At 41.8% G+C, this 20889-nt stretch overlaps 1 long non-coding RNA gene across 13 annotated transcripts in view; it reads right to left on the bottom strand.

Annotated features, from left to right (window-relative positions):
• Nucleotides 1-20889, bottom strand: part of LOC306807858 — a 36788-nt gene that overhangs the window by 10629 nt on the left and 5270 nt on the right. For 8 of the 13 annotated variants that reach the window (XR_013775830.1, XR_013775831.1, XR_013775832.1 and 5 more), the window contains exons 3-7: nt 15717-15764; nt 7087-9474; nt 4089-4383; nt 598-673; nt 46-110 (exon numbers count right to left, since the gene is read on the bottom strand). This is a non-coding gene — a long non-coding RNA (uncharacterized lncRNA). Of the gene's footprint in view, nt 1-45; nt 111-597; nt 674-4088; nt 4384-7086; nt 9475-15716; nt 15765-20352; nt 20424-20889 lie in introns of all 13 variants that reach the window. The other 5 variants (XR_013775838.1, XR_013775839.1, XR_013775840.1 and 2 more) reach the window with 5 other exon arrangements.

The raw sequence follows: 20889 nt of genomic DNA, 5'->3' as shown, positions 1-20889 counted from the left end.
TCACTGCAGTATAAAACACAAGTTTCTCTGTCACACCCAACCTACATTTTCTCCAGATGAGTTCATCATACTCAGTTTTCACTATCCTGAGTGAACAAATAATCTGTTTCCTGTAAATACAAGAAAGAGTGCTTCAAATGACATGGCATTTTTTCAATTCATCATTTCCGTGGTTCAAAATAAGTGTGAAAAGAAAAGATGCTGAAAGCAACAAACAGCAGGACTGAGGCCCTCAGGAGGCTGAGTCCCCATTTTTGCTGTTGATGGATTCTCCCATCTCAGACCTGCCACCTGAACCTCCATCCTGGGTGCATTTTCCTGCCTCCACAGGGTCCTGCAGCCCTGTGTGTTGCACAGTCTGCACAGCCATAAACTGGGCCCTGATCTCATCTCTGCCCTCACTCCCTGCAACTGGAAAAGGAGTGATAAAAAATAATAATAAGCCCAGAATAATTATGTATTGTCTTTATAGTGAACAGGCCTTGAGCAGTGTGAGCTCTCCACTGGGAGAAGTCCCATTTAAAAAATCTCCCTGGTATAAAAATGAATCGAATCCTGTTACATGAATGGCCTGCATTTACTATTCTTTTCACTTACCTTCTAGTGGTTCATTTTCTGAGCTTGCTTGTGCCTCTTCCCCTGTTGTCAGCGAGAACTGGGTAACTAGAACTTGCTGGAAATGGACTGGTAAATAAATAAACAAACACAGAAAAAAACCTGCTGACTTGGCAGAAGAACTATTACAAACATGATGTAAAACTATCTAACAAAAAAAATGCAACTTCTGAATGTCTCATGACTCACATCACAAACAGAAAGGGAGGAAACTGAAAGAGGATTTTAATCAGTGATAATGAATTTGGAACAACACTGCATTTTTAAGTCCTAGGAAATTCAGAACAAGTCTGCATTGAATTCTTGGTATGAACCAAATATTCTTCCTGTAGCCAACAATCACTTCATCTATTATCTGTAAAAAGGACTTGGACTACCCCAATAGCAATGACCACTCTACTATAACCAAGAAAATCAGTCAGCATCTTTATTCCAGAGTAAGGAAAATATTTAGATGCTTCAGAAGTACTGATTTCTTCTCCCAAGAGCCCAACACCTCTAAGTGTGATACCAGGGCTCCTTGCTTCATCTGTTTCAATTTTGAAGCCCTTGGAAAAGGTAACTGTTCACAGCTGCTGCAGCGGTCTTGCCCCAAGGAGAGAGACAGAACAGAGCAGAGGCAGAAACACCACAAGTAACCTAAAGGATGTTTTCTTGGGAAAAAGGGGAGATTAATTAAAGGGGAAAATCTGCAGTGTCCTGGAGCCACTATTGTGACACTGAAGCAGTGAGTTTCTGCTGGCTTTAAGACATCTGCCCTAAGGACACATTTGCAATTGAAACTGTGTCCTCTTTTTCCCAAGTCTCTGATTCCCATGGGCCAGCAGTTGCCTTGCTAAATGAAATGCTTCTTTAGGGAGACTGGCTGGCCCCAGGGATTGGTAATGCAATATAGAGCCTTTCATCTCTCACCCATGAACCCAAGTCAAACAGAGTTTGGTAAATGGCCAATAACCCCTACCATTCCAGGGCTGTTTGGTGACCTGTGCGAAATGAGGAGGGTCATCTCTGTGTCTGTTTACTAGAAGGCAAGTGTCAACTTCACCATAAAAAAGGACACAGTTACTACTCATTATCACCCAATTTAACATTCTGAAGACAAGAGAATGAGCCTGGAAAACTCAGCCATCTTCTGACCCAACCATGGCGGTCCCAGTACATCAGGGCTTGAAGAACATTAATGAGGACAGTTGCATTGTAGCAAACCAGGCTGTGCCTCTCCTGCCAACAAGGACTCCAAGTCTGAGCTACTCCCAGCTGCATGTGATTACAGTCCTTCCCAGATCCACGTGGAAATCCACAGGATTCAGTCCAGTTTCCAGGTGCATCAGGCACCAAAGCATAACCATGAAGTTACAGAATGCTGCAGACTTCTGCAAACTTTCATTTATGGTCTTAAATAAACACAGGCAACTTGCACAGGGACCCAGAATCCAGCACTGATAGAGTTAATGTGCTGAGAAGCCCTGCACTGGAAGGCTCTGCTCCCTCACCCATCATGAATATACTGTTCTGGTTACCAAAATAGCTGTATTTGGAAGGGTTGAAGGCCAGAAGCTCACTGCAGTACCCACTCTTGCCCTATGCACTGCTCATTTTAAGGTCAGACCTTTAGCATCAGGAATCTGTTAGAAGAAAGAGGAATCACTTTAAAAGTTGTTGCCACTCTGGGGATTACCCTGGAAGGTCTGAGAGGGTAAAGGAAAGGGCAGGGGCAGATAAACACTTGGCCACATGAAAAATCAGCTGCCCCTAAATTTCAATACATCTGCATAAACCTCCCAAAACTGCAGCCAGCTTGTTCTTCCTCACAGTGTTCCAGTCACCGCTCTCCTTCTGCAGCCCTTCTCATGCCACAGCAATGCTAACACTGTCGTTGTCAGCTGAGTTACTGTTTAATCCCTCCTATCTTGATTAATTGCATTAAATTGGTATACCTATGTTAATTAAACAGAAGATGGCAGAGGCAGCTTTTACTTCTTGTTCTTTTGTGTAGATCATTTCCCAGGGCTTCACAGGTTGTGGAATAATAACAATACAGACACACCACACGTCATATTTCAGCATAGCTGATAAAGCTATTTTACTCATACAGTGGTCCATGATTCCTTTTGCATATCACAGTATAGGTTTAATTACCAGGCTGCTGCTGCATGGCAGCTATTCTCTCTCTTTTCTTTTTTTTTATTTGTATTATTTGCGAGGCATAATCATGTTTTCCTGTCATCCCCGAGCAATGTGCATGCGTGCGTACAGGCAAATGCCAAGCCTGGAAAGGAAATTTGATGCGTGTCCATGAATTAGAGTTTTCAAACTTTGGCTGAAGATTAGTACATGTAAACATAGCTCTGCCCCCTTCATCTTGGATAATTGGTCACAAATGCTACTTGACACTTCTCAAATCAGACACTTTACATACTTCTGAGCATAGCTGAACTTTTTTGGCAGGAATTAATTTGCTTTGCAACTTAGCTGCTCATTCCTGGCCCGATCCCTGCTCCAGTGATTTCAGGGCAGTGCTCTGTCAGTGTGAGGAGCACAGAGGCAGGACCAGATCTGTTTGCCAGCACAGACGAGCCCAGCTCTGTTGACTCCCTCAGAAAAACAATTACTGCAGCTAATGTTCTGCCCTTTGCCAGCCTTGATTAACAGTGGGAATTTTACCTTCAGGTCCCTCTTTCTATTCCAATTACTGAGCAAGTTACAATGCATCAGGGGACATCTCAAAAGAATGGAGAAGGCGATGTAGCATCACCAGAAAACTTCTGACACCAAGACCCTTCCACAGCATTACCAGCTTATGGGAGATGGTTACAGACACCATCCGAGGAGACTCTCTCACTTTTTTTTCCTGCCCTTCCTGCAAACAGTGCACGCTCCAGCAGAGAAGGGAAATCCATTTCTGGAGTAGTGATGGAGTTTGAAGCAGGCACAGAGTCTCCTGCTATTAAAGAGCCCCCTGTTTGCTGTGACAGTGCGACGTGTTTACTCAGCATGCACCAGCACTGCGAGAGCTGAGCAGACCATATGCTCACTTAGAAGGGCTGCCAGGTCTCAGGGAGCATTGCTGTGCCTATTCCAGGAGGGGTCTGGGGCAAGAACACATTCCATAAAGGATTTCACTAGGAATATTGTATTTTATCTGGTGATATATTTAGTCTCTGGACTAAATGGCAATTTATCAGCATTTCCATGTAGATCTATGACTAACCTGTGGAAAATCTCATTTGCCCTTTATTCACTGGGATGTTGATAAGCATATTAAAAATATTTGTCAGTTTGTTCTTTTCAGCTATCAAGTGGGGTATGTGCCAGCATACCCTCCTCTTGCTGCCTGCTTCATCCAGGAAAGGGAGAGAAAATGATGAAACAACATCAGCTCTAGAAGTGGGTGACCATTTGCATGAGTTAATTCAGGATTATTGCCTTGCTTCTAACTAAAACTAAATCTGTAAATTAGATTGAGCTCCTACCTGCAGAAGCAAAGGGTGGAACTTTGTGCTGTGCTTCAGGTGTAGACCATGACAGGAGCAAATCCCTGGGGGTGCACTCGTGTTGCCTTGGTTCTCAGGGCTTCGTGCAGCTCAAAGCACTGATGAGGAGTAGCCAAAACTGAAACAATCCCCATGATGTTTCTCTGGCCTCTGGTGGCTTCTGCCATGAGCAAAAGCTGACCCACAGCCCAGGGCCAGGGAACCAGCTGCATCAGCATCTCCCTGAGTGCTTGGTCCCCACACTTTTCAATCACAGTCTTGTGGTGGCTCATCCCTAGAAAAGAAGGGAAGCTCATGTTATCAGAAATATGGCAGATTCACTGTGGAGAAGCAATAATTGCCCCAGATTCTGCCATGGAATAATTTAAAAGAAGACATTGTATGTTAGTATGTCTTGAGTTTTCATAATTCCTACCTTAAAATAAACAAATTGAGATGTATTTTGCTTCCTTTTGTTTAAATCTGATATTTGAATCACTGTGGGAGTGGTGAGTATGATATTTCTAGGTGAACAAGGCAACAATTGGCCAAGAGATACAGCACAGCTCTAAAGTCTGAACTAAGGAGGATGCTTGGTTTCCATTACTATTATCTATCACTATAAATTTAGCTTTCGTGTCCTAGACATTTTAAAATAACATGTGTAGTGTTAAAATAGGAGACTATCAGAAAAAGTGAATTACAGGTTACAGGCTTCCAATATTTGCAGTACAAGAACTATTACAGTAATTATACCTGCAGAGTACTCATGTTGTTATTAGGGGAAGGGATGGTAGAATTAGGATGTATGGAAAGAAAACATTTCAGAAGGGGAGCTAAATAGTTTAGCTGGGACAAAGAACTATGATAGCTCCTGGTCACATTGTTTTCAGCACGTGAAATCACCATGGGCATGTAGACCTGCAATGTCCAGGGATTTAGGTGAAATCACTATAGATCACTAATATCTGGTACAAATGGAAACAAGCCTCATCCCACAGACTGGGAGCTGATACCTTATAACACCATTGAACATCTCCATGGTCTTTGCTGGGTGCAAATGGGAACTGACCCCATGAGCTCAGTTCTTCAGAGACAAAAGCTCTTCCTCAGAGGAGATCAAATCCATATTCTTGAACATGAAATGAGACTAGAATAAGGAAAACAAAATCTTTCTTTTCAGAGGAGAGGTGAATCTCCATTTTGACTCTCTATTTTGTGGTCAGGTCTAAGTGGCTGTTATTAGTCCTTAGGTGCTTGCTGGTGTAAATCCACTGCATCACCTCCTGGGTGTCATTACTTCAAGTCAGCAAACTCATGCTTCAGTGCCTGAAGATTTACTTGCTTAATGTCTGGTGTCATCAACAAATTCAGGCTGGCAATGAAATCCTACTTGTCTAAGCTAATATACAGCCTTGCACTGTCCTTGTTTCCCTTTCCATTCAAACTTATGGCTCAGTGTTAGTGTCTACCAAAAACCAACATCACAGCTGAAGAGAATGAAGTGATGAATGAACATGAGGCTTGCATGTAGATAATTAGAAGTCCGGCTGGGTAGATTACATTATTTAATGTATCATCATTATGTTTGTATTTAAAAAGCATTTAAAATATATTATTTCTTTTATTACTCCATCTCTTCAGTGCTGTGACTTCAGGGATGAATTGTGCTGTGTGTTTTGGTAGAGATTTGTTTTCTAAAATATGATGGAACCATGTGGATCTTAAATCATTACTGTAATAAGCTAGTAAGTTGTCCCTACTTGAGGAAAATCTTGTGTCAGGAGTAAAAGTCCTTGTTTGGTTGTGCTGCAAGAAGCAGGATGATATTTAATTATGACAGTTGAAACTCCTCTCCAAGTGCAGACAATATTGATTTGTCCTAATATAGAAAAGGGGGAATTAAAAAGCTGGTTTATTTAGAAATTTACTTATTCCTAAAAATGTCTGTTCAGCTCATTTTTAAATTTGATTTCTTATCCTGGGTGAATTACACTGCATTTCTGAATCTCAAGAACTGCCTGTGCCTGATAACAGCTGATCGAAGTACCAGCATAATTCAGTTGTTTTGATTGTAAGATTTTTGTTAGCTGCTTTATTGAACAATGGTGTTTGCAAAAGAGAGGTTAAGAGCACTAGAGACAGAATTACAGCCCACAGTTGGTGCATAGACTTAATACTAGGATAGGACCACAATCTACAAGGTCAGTGGCAAATGATACCAGCTAGAAAGCAAAATCAATGCCAGGTTCTGAAAAAAAAAAAAAAAAAGAGTGAGGAAAATCTGTGCCAGTGTCCCAGCATGGCAAATGAACTTGGGCAAGTTGAAGATAATCATGATTATTTAATATTCCAACTTGATATTCTGTGGACAAAAGATCAGAAGTCTGCTGAATCCAAAGTTTTGAATCTTTGGGTCAATACGCTTCTCATGTCTTCAACATTTAGTTTAATTTAGGAGGAAACAGTTCTGAGCTGAGATAAGATCTCAGACAAAATTGATGTGGACTCACAACATGGCCTAACATAACAATTTAATCTATCCTGTGCTTCCCCTGAAAGAAGGCTTAATAACTGTGGTATGATTTCACCTGCTGCTTCTAACATTTGCTCATTCTTTTTTCCTGAGCAAATTTGGATTATCAGATGGCGAGCAGCTTTGTTCATGGTAGACAAACTTGAATTCATTTAGGATTAATAACAATAGGTTCAATCTTGGATTCAATGGCAGTTCTTAATGAATGGAGTCTTTGGAAGACAAATGTTTGTTTGTGTTAAAAGAGAAATAATTAATTCTCCATTTTTCTGTGTATGAGGTGATTATAGTACATATCGCAAAATGTTTTCCCTGTGTTTCCAGCCCTGGGTATAAGAACTGCAGGAACGCTCCCCAAGCCCCAGCATTGCAGATATGAGCCATTTTGACCTTGTCATTTCCAAATTTGAAGTTTTGCAATGAATTGTTTGGTGTGAGAAAAAAGCATATCTCCTTACTCACAGTACTCTCAGGTGCTCCTGGTGATGTGATGCAGGGCAGTGAGGAGAGAGGACGCTGCGCTCCATCAGCAGTCGTGGCTCAACACAGGCTCACTTGGATGAAGGAATCAAGGCTGGATCTGGATTTTGGCCCAATCCTCACCAGTGTCTTAGACATGGGCGTCTTCCAAATTCCTGTGGGAAACCCCACGTTGTTCATTACTGTCCCTGTCTCTTGGGAAGCAGCAGGAGCACACGCGGCCACCGTGCCCGGCCAGGAGAGGCTGCACTGCCCAGCACCCCGTACCCACTGACCTCAGGAGAAATTAACAGGCTTCAGCAAATCGACCCTGCAGGCAACTTTATCCTGGAAAAACATCACCCACGTTGCTAGAGTTTAGGACAACAAATTAGAGCTTTTAATATGCACTGGCCGCTTTTTTTTTCCCCCACACCACCACCATCCCCCCTCCCAGCCTAGTAACATCCAGTTGCTTAATTCCATTTGAAATCACCCGGGTTAGGCACCTAAATAATCTTGTCCTTCATGCCTGTCAACATCTTGAGGCACCTAACCACCTTTAGAGATGTGGTGTGAAAGCTTGTGAACGATGCAATCGAGGAGGGAAACAAAAGACAAGTATCCCTATTTGCTGCCCAAGAATCCACAAAGAATGCTGCTTCAGCTCTGCTCTGATTTCTAATTAGATTATGAGTGATGTAGGACTCTGAAGCCAAGCTGGAGTTTGTGCTAGCACTTTGCATGTATGAATGACAAAGGGACACCACTTTCATATTGATTTAAGCAAGCCAGTGGAAGAATGTTTAAACATCAAGTGCTTGATGTCCCAGTTTGCCAGAGCACCTGGAAATATCAAATTAATTCCAGGTGTTCTGCCATTAAGACAGGCTTGCTGCTTTTACAGCCACACATACAAAATGTGGCACCCAGTTCCACAAATAAAAACGGAATGGTTTCTGCTCCTAATGCCTCGATAACTCCGACATATTGCAAGTTCTGGAAAGAATTTTAATCTACATAGATTTTTTTTTTTTTTAATGGGGAGGGGAGCAAGGGGGAAAAGATTTTAAATATGCTGCATACAATTTGTGATGGTCATCTCTAAAATGCAGCTCCATTATCCTTTTCCATTTGGAATGAATGAGGCTAATTAATTTCAGGCCATACTTGATGAGGTCAGCACCATACGAAGGGTGCGTGCTAGACATTGCTAATCTCTTTCAGCTGAGAGTGATGAATTAAAGATGAAGCATTCCTTTGCAGGCCTAATTTAGAATGTATATCAAAAACCTACAGCAAATAATACTATACCCTACAACAAAGGAAAACTTGTTCTCTCAGGCTCCCATGTAGGGTTGATTTTAAAGGCATTTTCATTTCGCTTTGGAATTCCAGCTGTGGATGGGTGAAACAGTTCAGAAAATTCAAGCTTTCTCTCTTTCTATTGCTTTTATGGACAAAAGTAGGCAAGGGGGGGCTAAGGGGAGAGAGAAGCTGGTCCGTGTTTGATCCTGTATATCCTGTGATTCTGACTGTATGCTCAGCATTTAGGAAACCAAGTACCTGTGACGTGACACCCCCCCACGGCCCACACTCACATTTTACTGTTGGGGTTTTCTGAGTCTGAGGGGACAGCAGCCAAGAGTTCCCTTTGGCTCAGCATCCTCCCAAGAATGTTTTGTTGGACATTGCAGGAGGAAGCAGGATGGGGTCACCCCTTGTTGGGGTCACCCAACAAGGACAGGAGCTTCCATGCCCTCACAGATCTGCAATTCTCGCCTGGGATAAACACTTTCCCATCACATCTAGACATGCAGATAGCAAAACTGAATCAAGTCACTGAGAAAGCAACCAGGTCTGGGAGCAGGACAAATTCCTACACAGCTCCCAAACTGGCTGGAATTGAGGCTCAGCCAAGCTTTGCCACCTTTCTCTCAAGGCAAATCCACCCACAAAGTCCATAGGGGTTTTCCCATGTGAGGGACTGCAGGATCTGGCCCTGTGGGCAGCAAGAAGCTGAATTGTCATTTTGGTAAAACAGGACTTTGGCAAATTTGACTCATGAAATCTTAACCCAGCCTCAAAAGGAGGCTGCAAACAACAGCCCATCGTGTTCCCCACCACTTCTCTGTTCAATACCTGGCAGTTTCTTGGAATTCTTGACAGGTTGTTGCAGCGAGTCGGAGTTCCCAACTGGTGGCCATAAGCGGCTGCTGTCTTTGTATCCCAGTAGTCCTCATTAGAACAAAGCTGCTTCGAATTAAATCCAATCTACATGCCGAATCAATCTTTCAACCCTTTGATTGCTTCTGAAAATATTTATACTTCTTAATAATGCACATTTTGTCCCAAAGCCTGTGATTAAACCCAGACAAGGTCCAGAGAAGCCTGAAGTATATGTGGAAGGGGTTATTTTGGACAGGAAAAGAAAGATAAAGACACAGGTTTTTCCTATTGTGAAACCATTAGAGTGTATAAATCTAGCAATTGCAGTTGTATAAGCATCAGAGTGAGGTTGTAATAAATACAGATTGGAGTATTATAGTAACCAAATGGAGTTTATGGATTATGTTCACTAGTTCATATTTCTCAGCTACTACAACCTAACTAGCTTCATGCCGCACTCACCTCTGTTAATATTCCCTATTAATATTCTCTTTACGTGTTTGTGGGCGGAAAAAAAAAGTTAGGATTCAACTGCTGCTCTGTGCAAAACAAATATGTTTAAAGAATCATGCTCTCCAAAGGAAAAAAATAAACACGGGGATGCTGCAAAGCGACTGCGTTCGAAGGGCACAGGCTGTGGCTGGCTGAAATCAGCCCCGTTCTGCTGAAAGTTAATAACTTCCATCTGAGTAGAACCTGGTCCTAATGCAGCGCACTTGCTTCATGAAAATTGGGGTGCAAAAATGAAGAAAATAACTTCTGCTATCCTGGTAAATTTTTAGGGTGGTGAATAATAAGCTTTGGCTGGCGATGAGAAACGCACAAAGGCTTTGAAACTGTGCTGTGTGGTAAAGAGCATATTATTCCCTTCTCAAAAAGCAGCATGCATCACAGGTGAGATATGTGGAGATGAAGGGAAGGATACATTCCTTGGCTAGGAAGTAACCCGGAGAGGGCCAGATCCTCCAGAGTGGGAATCTGCCGTCGATTAAGAAGGTGGTGGTGGCTGGGGACGAGGATCAGATAAAAGCTCTGTACCTGTCTCCCTCCCTAAACACAAATGACTGCCCTTGTCTCCAGCAAAAGGGAAAAATTGACTTTGGAAAACACGCCACGATAAATCCCCTTGGATAAAGTATGCAGTGCCTGGGTGAGAGGGAAAGAAATCCTAGAGACTGAAAGTGTGTAATGCTTATTTAATATCATTGTCATCAGCAGCATCAGAAGGTAAATGCAGGTAATAGTCTTCAGGAGAGGGCTGGTAAATGCTTGTGGTAGTTTTGGTTGTGACAGTTTCCCCTTTCATGAAGGAGAGAAAGGAATATTCTCAGTTAAAATATTATTCATTTACTCTTTCATCGCATAGTTCATTATATTAAGCTGTAATTTCCTAAATATGTTGGGAGTGGTATTATTATTATACATATATCCTGAATCATGATGGCTATTTTGCATTAATGTATGATTTGGATGCTCAGTCTTTAAGGTAGAGGGGGGGGGGGTGTTATCATCACCATAAATAAGGGGAGAGCAGAGATTGAAAAAAACCTCTCATAAATAGGGACGGATTCAAAATCTAATGACATCCATGAAAATCCACTTTGGATCAGGCCCCCACCAGAACTCTGTATTATATAACCAGCATTTTCTGAGTATCTTCTATTGTTTGACAACCCTGATTTCACACTAAACTTGGAGTTCATTTCTGAGCAGAACCTTTTTGTACAGAAACTTTAAATCATATCCCTTCATGAACACACACATACCATTGAGGATATTGTCTTATTAAAGAGTTTAAGCCTAAAGGTGTATGCCTACTTTTAAAAGAAATTTTCTGATTGCAGATAACTGCTCAATTTGATTTAGTGTCCAATGATAGTGATGGGGTTGATAACTGAGCATTCATCGGTAATTCATCTTGTGCTAGTAGAAATTTACAGCAAAGCAGTGCTTTCCCAACACTGACAAGTCCTATTAATCTTCTTCAGACACATTTCAATAGGTGTCTCCATCTGTGCCCAACATCTAAACACTCTGGCATCACTGGGGACTTGGAGACACCTTCATTTCAGGTTACACTAGTGAAAATGTGATACTAGATTGTACTCTATTTTTAACCTAATTCTCTCTTTTCATTCAATTAGCCTTTCTTGCCTGCATTTTTCTACTCATGTGTAACATCCTTTTCCCAGGAATAGCTTAAAAATGAGATTTAGTTACTTAAAGAGACAGAATCTGCCAGGGCAAGAACAACCAAGAGCTTAGTACAGAAAAGCAGAATAGCAAAGCTCAGGGACACAGTGTGGAGATGGAATTGCAACATTCCCACAATATTCCCCTCCTGATGCACCTCTTGCAGGCAGCACTGGGTTAGGATAGGTCTGAAACTAAACACCTCAAAAGTGCAAACAATTGCAGGATGTTTGGGTGTTGAAAACCCAAACACCTCTGTTTGTTCGTGCTGCACGGGGATCCCCACCATCCATCCCCACTCTGCTTTGCATATACAGCTAATGCATGAACAAACACAGAGCAGTCAAATTACAGCAATAACATTTATGGCTGGATTATGTTCCAACTTCCTCACTTATTATTAAAAGCCAGTAAATTGCGAAGCACATGGAAGAGGTAGGGTGCAAATGCAGGCGAATTTCCACTCTGAACCAAATGTTGTTTTTTCACTTTCAAAGCTGCGATGAGTTTGCGAGCAGACGCAGCACAGCTTTAAAGCTTACTCATTCAAAAATGTGTGTTTGGGTTCCTTTTTTTTTTTTTTTTTTTTTTTTTTTCCCTCCCCTCCTTACTCCATTTACGTTTGCCTTTCAAAGAGGAGCAGATGCACACCATTTGGGTTTGGGTGGCTCCTACTTGCTCTGAACTTTCTTCTGAAAAGAGCAAACCGTGAGCCGTGCGTCTGCTCCGCGCCTCAGAGGCAGTTTCAAACTTTGTTTCTGCCTTTATGAAGTTCTCTCGTGAGTCGTATTATAGATCTAAATGACCTTATTGTAGGTGGCAAGTTTAAATGTGCCATATTAATAACTTGTTATCCAAGACAAATTAAGTCCTTATGTGTCAAAAGCACTCTGTTCTGGATTACCTACAAGACAAGTATTTATTGAATAAACGTTGGATCCAATTTCATTTTAATGTGACTGACTGTATGCTGCAGCCCCTCAGAACCAGATAAAAACACTCAAACCTACAACTGTGTTGCAACATTACACCTAACTTGTCTATTTCTATTATTGTCTTTTTAACATGGGATATCAAAAATGTTTGGGGGGTTTAAGGATTTATTATTATTATTATTGTTATTATTTTTTCTGAAGAGCTAGGAGAGAGATAGAAAAAAAGACTGGCATTCAGCCTAAAGAGAAATCATTGAAACAAATTAATCCTATGCCGTTTAAATTGACATGGTAATCCATCATCAGCAAAGGGAAACTCTGAAAGCAATCTAGAATCTGCAGTGTTCTTTCACTGGCCCTCAGGCACAAAGACAGATAGTAAAAGAGGAAAGGGGGGGAAAATCATAAAAGTTAGCAGCACCTTAGCATAGGGAAGGGCTAGAGAAAGCAGCTTTCACTTTTTCCTGCTTTCAAGCACCCAGCTCAGAAAGCAGAGCTGATTAACCTTCAGTCACTGCCTGCTAACGTTCACTTGTGTGTCAGATCATCTTCAGCTGCTGGGATAGGAATTATTTCAAATAGTGCAGAGCCCCCATCCTGTATAAACTCCACCATTGAAAACTCTGCCAAACATCAACTTGGGCATTTCTGCTTACAGAGAACCTTTTATTAGCCTAAACTTGATCATTCCAAATGGACAATAAATTCTATCTGCACAGCCCTGGAGAAAAGAGCTGTGCTATCCTTGGGAGTTTAATAGCCAGGACTTTCATAGAACTAGCATGAAAAATCTGGGGGGGTTTATTTGGGTTTGGACTCAGGGTTTTGTTTTTTTTTTTGTCTATCCCCTGCTTTCTCAGTGGAGCTATCTACCATAATGTATGTTTCCCAAGAGATTTTTCAAACTCGTTTTAAATATCTAAAGTGATGAGACTTTGTGCACCTTTAAAATTTTATTAGACTTATGGTCAGAAGAAAACATAAACCTCTTGGGCCTTGAAAGTCCATTGCAATACAGCCATTATCCCTATAATGTCAACAGAGCTACAAAATTCTCAAGAAATAAACCTTTTAAGAACAGCTTTCCCTGCTTCATGTTTTCTTTTAAGGTCAGTGGTGCATCACTTTTTTGGAAAACATTTCCCCTCTCTGGCCAGGTTTAGCAATGTGAAATAGAATGTATATTACTAAATGAATAGGTTTAATTTTAGACACTGAAAAAATAAATAGAAGAAGAGAGCCAGGGCAGGAATAATACCTTTCAGTTAGAAACAGACATAGTAGAAAGAAAAAGTCAGAACTTTAGTGCCAGGGGCAAAGGGGTGAAAGGCTGGCTAATATGAACCATATCCAACATCTGCCCTATTTTAATTTAGCCGGGATAAAGTTTCTTCTTTTTTATTATTAAGAAAACTTTATGTGGCAGAGAAACCCATGAGCTATGTTATCAAAACTGTTTTATTGTCACACTGAAACTTAGAACTATTAAGAATTGGCGGGGCAAAGAGATAAAAAACTCCCCTTCTCTCTCCTTTTATACTCTGTGACAAGCCTGGGCTCGGGTCCTGCTGACTGGGATGTCCTTTTCATGTCTTTATGAAGTGCTTCACTTGGGGCTGTGATATAAAGGGGAGGTTAATTGTTCAGGATGGGTCCAAATGATTGATTCTCCAGGTTTAAAAAAAAAAAAAAAATTAAATTAAAAAATCTGAATATTTAAAACAAAATCCTGAGGTGGCGGTCGCCTCGGAGGTGAGCAAAGGTGGTGATGGTGCACAAGTGTAAAGGGCTGGACTGGGGACCTGTATGAGAAACAGCCCAAACTGCCAGGCTGGAACATGATCTCATTCCATCTAAAAGTTTTCCACCTCAATAGTGCAAATTCCACTATAAAATAACAAAGTATACCAAACCACATGTGAGTAGCTGTAGGAGTAAGAGAGCAAATTGGTTTCTGACAAAAGAAGGATGAATACCTTCGGATAATCTAAAGTTAAAATTTGATTGAAAGCATAACATTCCTCTAAGCATCAATATGCTTAGGATCCAAAATATGGTTATTTTATTACCAGTTAATACTTAGATCAAAGCAAAACACTGTAGCTGGAAGGGACATTCTCTCTGGAAATAAAGTTCCATGTAATTATTTCCTATTAAAAACTAAAACTGGTCTCAGATTCAAAAATTTGGGCTTCCTTACATGTGATATAATGCAAGCTTGTCAAGAGAGAGCAGATGTACATTTTTCACTGCTTGCTGGTATCTCTTTGCTTTAAAGTTTTCAGTTTAGCTTTAACTCTTTGAATGTGAAATATTCTCATTCAATTTACCTCGATCAGACCAAGGGGACTGTTTTGGATTATGTTGACTCATTTCTTATAATATGAAATTAGGATTTGATATAAGCTAACATCATTTTAAATAAAGCCTGCAAATGTAAGGAGGTGGAATCTAATGAAAATGATATGGCGATGGGTAGGCAGCTGAAAGTTAAATATTAAATTGTAAACAAGGGTTTTACTCTTGGGCAAAACAGCTCATCTTAATTCAATTCAAGACATGGAGTTTAAAATATGCACTCAAAATACTTCCAAGAAAGCTGCAACCTTTCAGAGGAGAGAGATAAGAATGTATTTTAATTATGAGGTTATAAATATGCGATAGATTTAATTTTTTTTACCAACTCCTAATGTGCAACATAACATTGTTCAGATGCAGTTATACATTTATCTGTCTGTCTCTATTCCTGTCCAGGGTTTTGCTTTTATTTTATTCTTTCTCTCTTTTTTTTCCCCTCCTGATAGTTCAATCTCTATTTATGGCATCGCTGAGGCAGGCCCTGGGAAAAAAAAAAAAAAAAAAAAAAAAAGAATCTACCCTTCTGTATTTATAAACCACCACAGAATAAATAGGGAATGGTTCCTTTTTACAACTGAAGGGCTGGTATTATAAGTAGCAATATGAAATATTTAGACACATTATTTCAAGCTTCCCGGCTGCTTCTGATTCTGCTAATTATTTTTGATCTGTCACTCAGAAATAAAGAAATAAATAAATAAAACTTTAAAGAGTTCATTAGGACTGCGGAAAGGAAGAAGAGTCAGATATAAGGCAGCAATTATAATTTGGTTTTAACATGTTTTTTTCATTTTTTGCTGACTCCTCAGCTACATTGTTTAGTGGAAGGATGGCTACAATATACTTCTACATTAAAGCCTGTTAAATAGGGAAGAAGCTGAGACATTCAGCTGGGATATTGTTTGCTAGCTCAATTAGTATCCCAAGAATTTGAAAGTACAATAAATGTATCTGAAGATCATATCTAAACATACTTACCAAAAAGTACCCACCTCTTTCAGCAGTTCAAATATTTCTGCCTTCTAACTGGGAGGGAAAAAAAAAAAAAAAAAAAAAAAAAAAAAAAAAAAAAAAAAAAAAAAAAAAAAAAAAAAGAAAAAGAAAAAAAGGCAGTTCGATGTGCAGGTTAAGATTGGCGTATGGTAAGGTTTGTGTGAGATACAAAGAAATCTGTATTTCACTCAACAATTTCATTGCTTAAACATATAGTTTAGAAGCATCTTTTCCTTAAACATGTGGTTCAATAACATTTTCTTCAAAGGAACAACTCAGTGTGTTAAAAGATTTAAGAACAAAGAATGTGCTGCAAAATGCAAATTCCTTCAGTATTATACTGTGTATGCAATTATGTATGTAGGCAGATAGATATAATTTGAGAGTTATTAACTTTCAACATCAATGGTGTACCCTGAATCAATACAATGTAACTACCTATTAAAATATAAACCAGGTGTGTTCCCAGGCAAATACAGTCTGAGAAGCTTTTCTAGATTTTTTTTTTCTCTCTTTAAAGATTACAGCTCTGTGGACAAGAAGCTCAAGAGATTGGTGCTGGTCCTAAATATGGAGATTGCTTTGCCTTTTGCTGATGGTTCTAGAACGTTTCATTTCCTCTATGTTTGGGGAGAAAAAAAAATTAAAAATAATAAACAATAATGAAATGGTGTAAAGGGGATGAATTGCCTCACAAATATCCGTACATTTATGCACCTCCGGATGCTTGGGGAAAAAAAAAAGAAAAGTTCCCTATTTCCATATTTCCTTAGGCTGAAGGGAGGGAATGAAGGGAGCAGAAATCATTTTAAGCTTTGCCCTCCAGTCGGATCGACCCCTCTTGCAAATCCCTTTCTCCCGGCCGCCCTCCCTCGCTCCCCCGAGCACACAGCCCGGCGCAGTTAACCTTGGAGCGGCGCCGGGGAGGGAAGGGTTAATGAAACCCAGCTCTTTACGACCTCCAGGGTCAGACTCTTCCTATCTGCAATCTAAGGAATTAGGTAAGGAGGTTATAAGATTATAGTGAAAGGAGTTATAGGCCCTCGTAGCCTCACACCTGAACATATTGGGCTAATCCACTGGGATTCTTAAAAATCGCTTCAGCTATGGAAAACTGTTAATTAGGCTGAGTCTGTCCCGAGGTTTCCTGTTGCATTAGTGATCCAGCCGAGCTGCCTGCACTCCATAGGCTCACATGAAACGCTCTCAGTATGCCTATACTTTTTGTCCCTTCTCCACAACTGAAATCACCACCAGCCCGCGGTTTCGGGGTAAAAAATAAAAGCAAAGCTGGGGGAAAATGCAGCCCGAGAGATGAACAAGAGTCAACCCCCTCCGGTCCCTGAGCTCTGGGTGCCCAGCAGGCTATTTGCAGCTGTTTCTAACTTCGGTGTTTGTTTACAGTAGCAAAATTAGCACTTGGAGGAGAAGTGAAAAGCTGTTTTCACATCAGTTTTACTCCTCGGTTCCTAGCTTGAGATGCCTTTTCTCCCTCCCAGCAATCAGCATCATTTAAAGTGCGGTTCAAACTTTCTCTCGCTGCTTTGACTTAGTTCTCTGCAGTCGCATCCTATTTTCTGCTAAAGAAAAATACGCGGAGAGAAGGTAACGTGAACACGGGCCATACAACACGGTTTAGAGGCAAAAATAATAATAATGATAATAATAATCCTGAGCATCCCCAGAGAACGTATTTTAACGTAGCATGGCAGAGCCCTGCCCTACTCCCAGCTTTCTGCCCTTTGGCACTCAGATATTTGCTTGTCTCCAGCAAAGTTTTCTTTAATCCGCCGAGACACTCCAGGGCTGTACCTGAGCCACGGCTAAATTGCTCCCTACAACCGACAAAATCCTGCAGCAGCAACTCCCCAGCTTCAATACTTAGAGCAAGGGCTGGTTTTAGCCATTTTGTCATTTGCAGAAATGCTACTTTTTTTTTTTTTAATTTTTTTTATGCCACTTGTGGTCACCCTCGAATGGTAGTAATCTGTAGATTACATATTACGAGCCTTGTCATTACGTGGATAAAATGAGGTGGTTAAACGCTAAAATCCATTTTACTCACCACATTTGCTTGTGGGGAGGGAGGGGGGCGGGAAGGAGAGGGGAGAACAAACTTGTAGGAGAAGGATTTAAACCCTCGGATGGGAGCTGGATGTGCCCTCGCTTCTGCTGTCAGAGCCCTCTCTGCCTGGTGGGTACACGGGCTGGCCACCCCTCAACTTCACCTCCAAGGCAGACGCCCGATTACTCCAGCCCTCTCACTCGCTCCTGAGCCTTTTGTCCCCATTTTCGTGGTATCTCAGCTTTGCTCCACAGAGGCGACTTTTCTCTGCCTCTCCTGGATTTGCTCTGTAGCATTTCTAGGCTCCCACTCTCCAGCTCTCCCCCCGTTTGCCTCTTTCATCTGTGTCCCTGATCCCTCTCCAGCTGATGTGATTCTTTAGAAATGTGGGTCTTATCCCGTCCCTACCTTTGCCGGCTCTGATTAGATATTATTTTTTCATTGGCTCTGCTACAATGGGTTCCTCCCTTTAATCTCTCGGTATATTTTCCCCCTCCCGGTATAACCAAATCCATGAAATTCACAGCCTCTCTCTTTGACACGACTGGTTCGTCTAATCACTCCATATCGATTTCCCTAACTCTTTTCATCCAGCTGAAGACACATTTTAAAACACTCCAAGCCAGAGTGTGCTCTTTGCTTTATACACACTAATAAAATGATTTACCCTTCTCTCTCTGCTCTCCTCACAGGAGAAAATCGTTCAAGTCGCGGCTATTTGTGTGTGATCAGTAAATATTTAGTGTGGCGACATCCTCAGCTCCTCTCCTGATCAATACGCAACCCAACAGGAGGTGGACTATTGTCCGGGTAGTGACTTGCTGAGATCTCCTTTAGATGAATTCTTTGCCCCCCATACTGTCTGTTATGATTTATCCTCGAAAGTGACCAATAAAGAAAAACTGAGTCTTTAGAGACGTCTGTTTCTAACCTGTTTACCGTGCCATTAAAGCACCTAAGCAAGGAATGCCTTAATTCATCCCCGTCTCCCATATCCCTGGGATGGGCTGACACACGCAGGGCACTGCTGGAAAACGGGGATCAAAGCGGGCGGCCCCCGCACCGCTGCTCTGCATCCCCGAACCCCTCGATCCCCTCTTCCCGACCCCTCCAGTGAAACCCCGACCGCTCTCTGCCGTGCAATGCCACGGCAAAAGGGCGATTCCCCGCTCGCACCCCGCAGCATCTTCGGGCACGGGGCACAGCTCAGCCTCAGCGGGTGGGAACGATGTGCCCGGGGATGGAGGGTGCCCCAGCAACTCCCAACCCACCTTCCGCCTCCTCCTCACCGCATCCCGCGGCCAGGACCAGGCTGAGGCAGGGCTAGGGGCTCAGTGGTTTTTTGTTTATTTGGCTGGGTTTTTGTTTGGGGGGGGTTTTTTGAACGACATGGAAAATCTGTAGTAAAGAATATAATAAAAATAAAAATAATGGAAATGGAGAAGAGCTTAAAGCCCGTTTCCTGTGGTTAACCATAACGAGAGCTTTCCCAGAGTGATAAAATGGGCAGCAAGAGAAGTTCGGGTGTGTGTGTGTGTTTTATCCTGATCTGCTATTTCAGCCCTGGGAAAGCCAATGCCTCCCCTTGCAATTACCCCAGGAGTGTGCTGTGCCCGGAGAGACGTCCGAGACAGCAGTGCCTGGTGTGTGGGTGCCTGGCTGATGCAGGCTGGGTGCCTCCACACAATGGCTACACAGTTATATCTGCATCGTCTGTGTGTGCTCACTCACTTCGTGTCCTGCAGCCCACAGAGGTGCCCAGATATTTATTTTATTCCCTTGCGTGTGCGTTTGCACCTCAGCTCTAGGTCGAAGGCGTTTATCTCTGCAAATGGACATTGCCTGCACAGGCGCCGCATAAATCCAGGGGCTGTGTATTACAGATGTGCGACTGTTATTCAAATGTAAAACCAGCTACATCCACCTGTTAACTTTGTTTAGAAACCACTTTCACTAATGGCTTTTCTCGAACTTATTCAGCCCGTTACTCGAGTATAGGAGGCAATGGAGGGGAAAAATCCATATGAAACCCTGCTCACAGCCTCTCTTCCAGAGGACACTTTCCACACCTTGCCTAGACAGGGCTCCTATAGAGCGCTTATCTCTCGAATATATCTTTATACTAATGCATACTTAATTGGTCTGTCTTGACTGTCCATATAAAACAATTTAATTAGGGTGCTTTCTGCTTTGGAAAGAAAGAAAAAAAATCTGCCCAGCATTTATTGTATTTAGCACCAATACAGGCAGAAAATGTTGCACAAGTTTTTGGTTGAAAGAGCACCTATGTGTCCATTGAAGGGCGTTGATCCGAAAAGACAGAGAGGACAAGTAAAATCGATTTGAAGCAACCCTCTCTGTCCCTTTCACACCATTCAGACACTCCATTCCTTCTAAGACAAAGACCCAGCGCCTTGGGAATGCTGGCAAGGGAGGGGGGAAAAAAGGAGGAAAAAGGAAAAAGAAGAGGAGAAAAAAAAAAGAAAAGGAAAAAAGCTTCAATCCCCCCAAGCAAAAGGGAGAGCTCTGAAATTCCTTCATATTGCTGTTATTTACCCCCGAAGATATGTTCAACTCCAGGATTTACTTCAATTCGGCGTCTAACACTGCTGCTGCGAGGAATGTCCCTGGAAGGGGAGGAGGTAATTATGGCTATTAGTGCTGCGAGCCCAGCCGCAACCTTGGTCACTCGCAGGCTTTTAGGGTTAAAATAGCCCTCACCTCTGACCCCTGCGGAGCAAAGTTGTAGCTATTGCCACAAGTTGGGCCAAAGTTTTCAAATCCAGGGCTGGGCAGCACCGGAGGGGGCAAACTTCTCCCTGGAATTATTTTTGGTTGGGATTTAAATCATCTTTAGTCTATTTAATTGCCTTTCCCTCCTCCTTTGGCCAAACAATCCCTTTCGGAGAGGTGGGGGGGATTTCAAAATGCCCTGCTCTCACTACCTTTCCCACTGCTCTTTCCATTGAGGTTTAATTTGGCAGATTGTTTTCAAGCATGAAAATGGTTATCATCAAACTGAATTACTGGGTCAGCCTTTCATCCAGAGATCTCTAGAATAAAAAAAAAAAAAAAAGGGGGGATGGGGGGGGC

This window comes from Erithacus rubecula (assembly GCF_903797595.1).
Source record: "Erithacus rubecula genome assembly, chromosome: 14".
In the NCBI taxonomy this organism is placed as follows: Eukaryota; Metazoa; Chordata; class Aves; order Passeriformes; family Muscicapidae; genus Erithacus; species Erithacus rubecula.
Note: the sequence above shows the minus strand (reverse complement) of the source record. Positions and strands in the feature narration are given on the sequence as shown.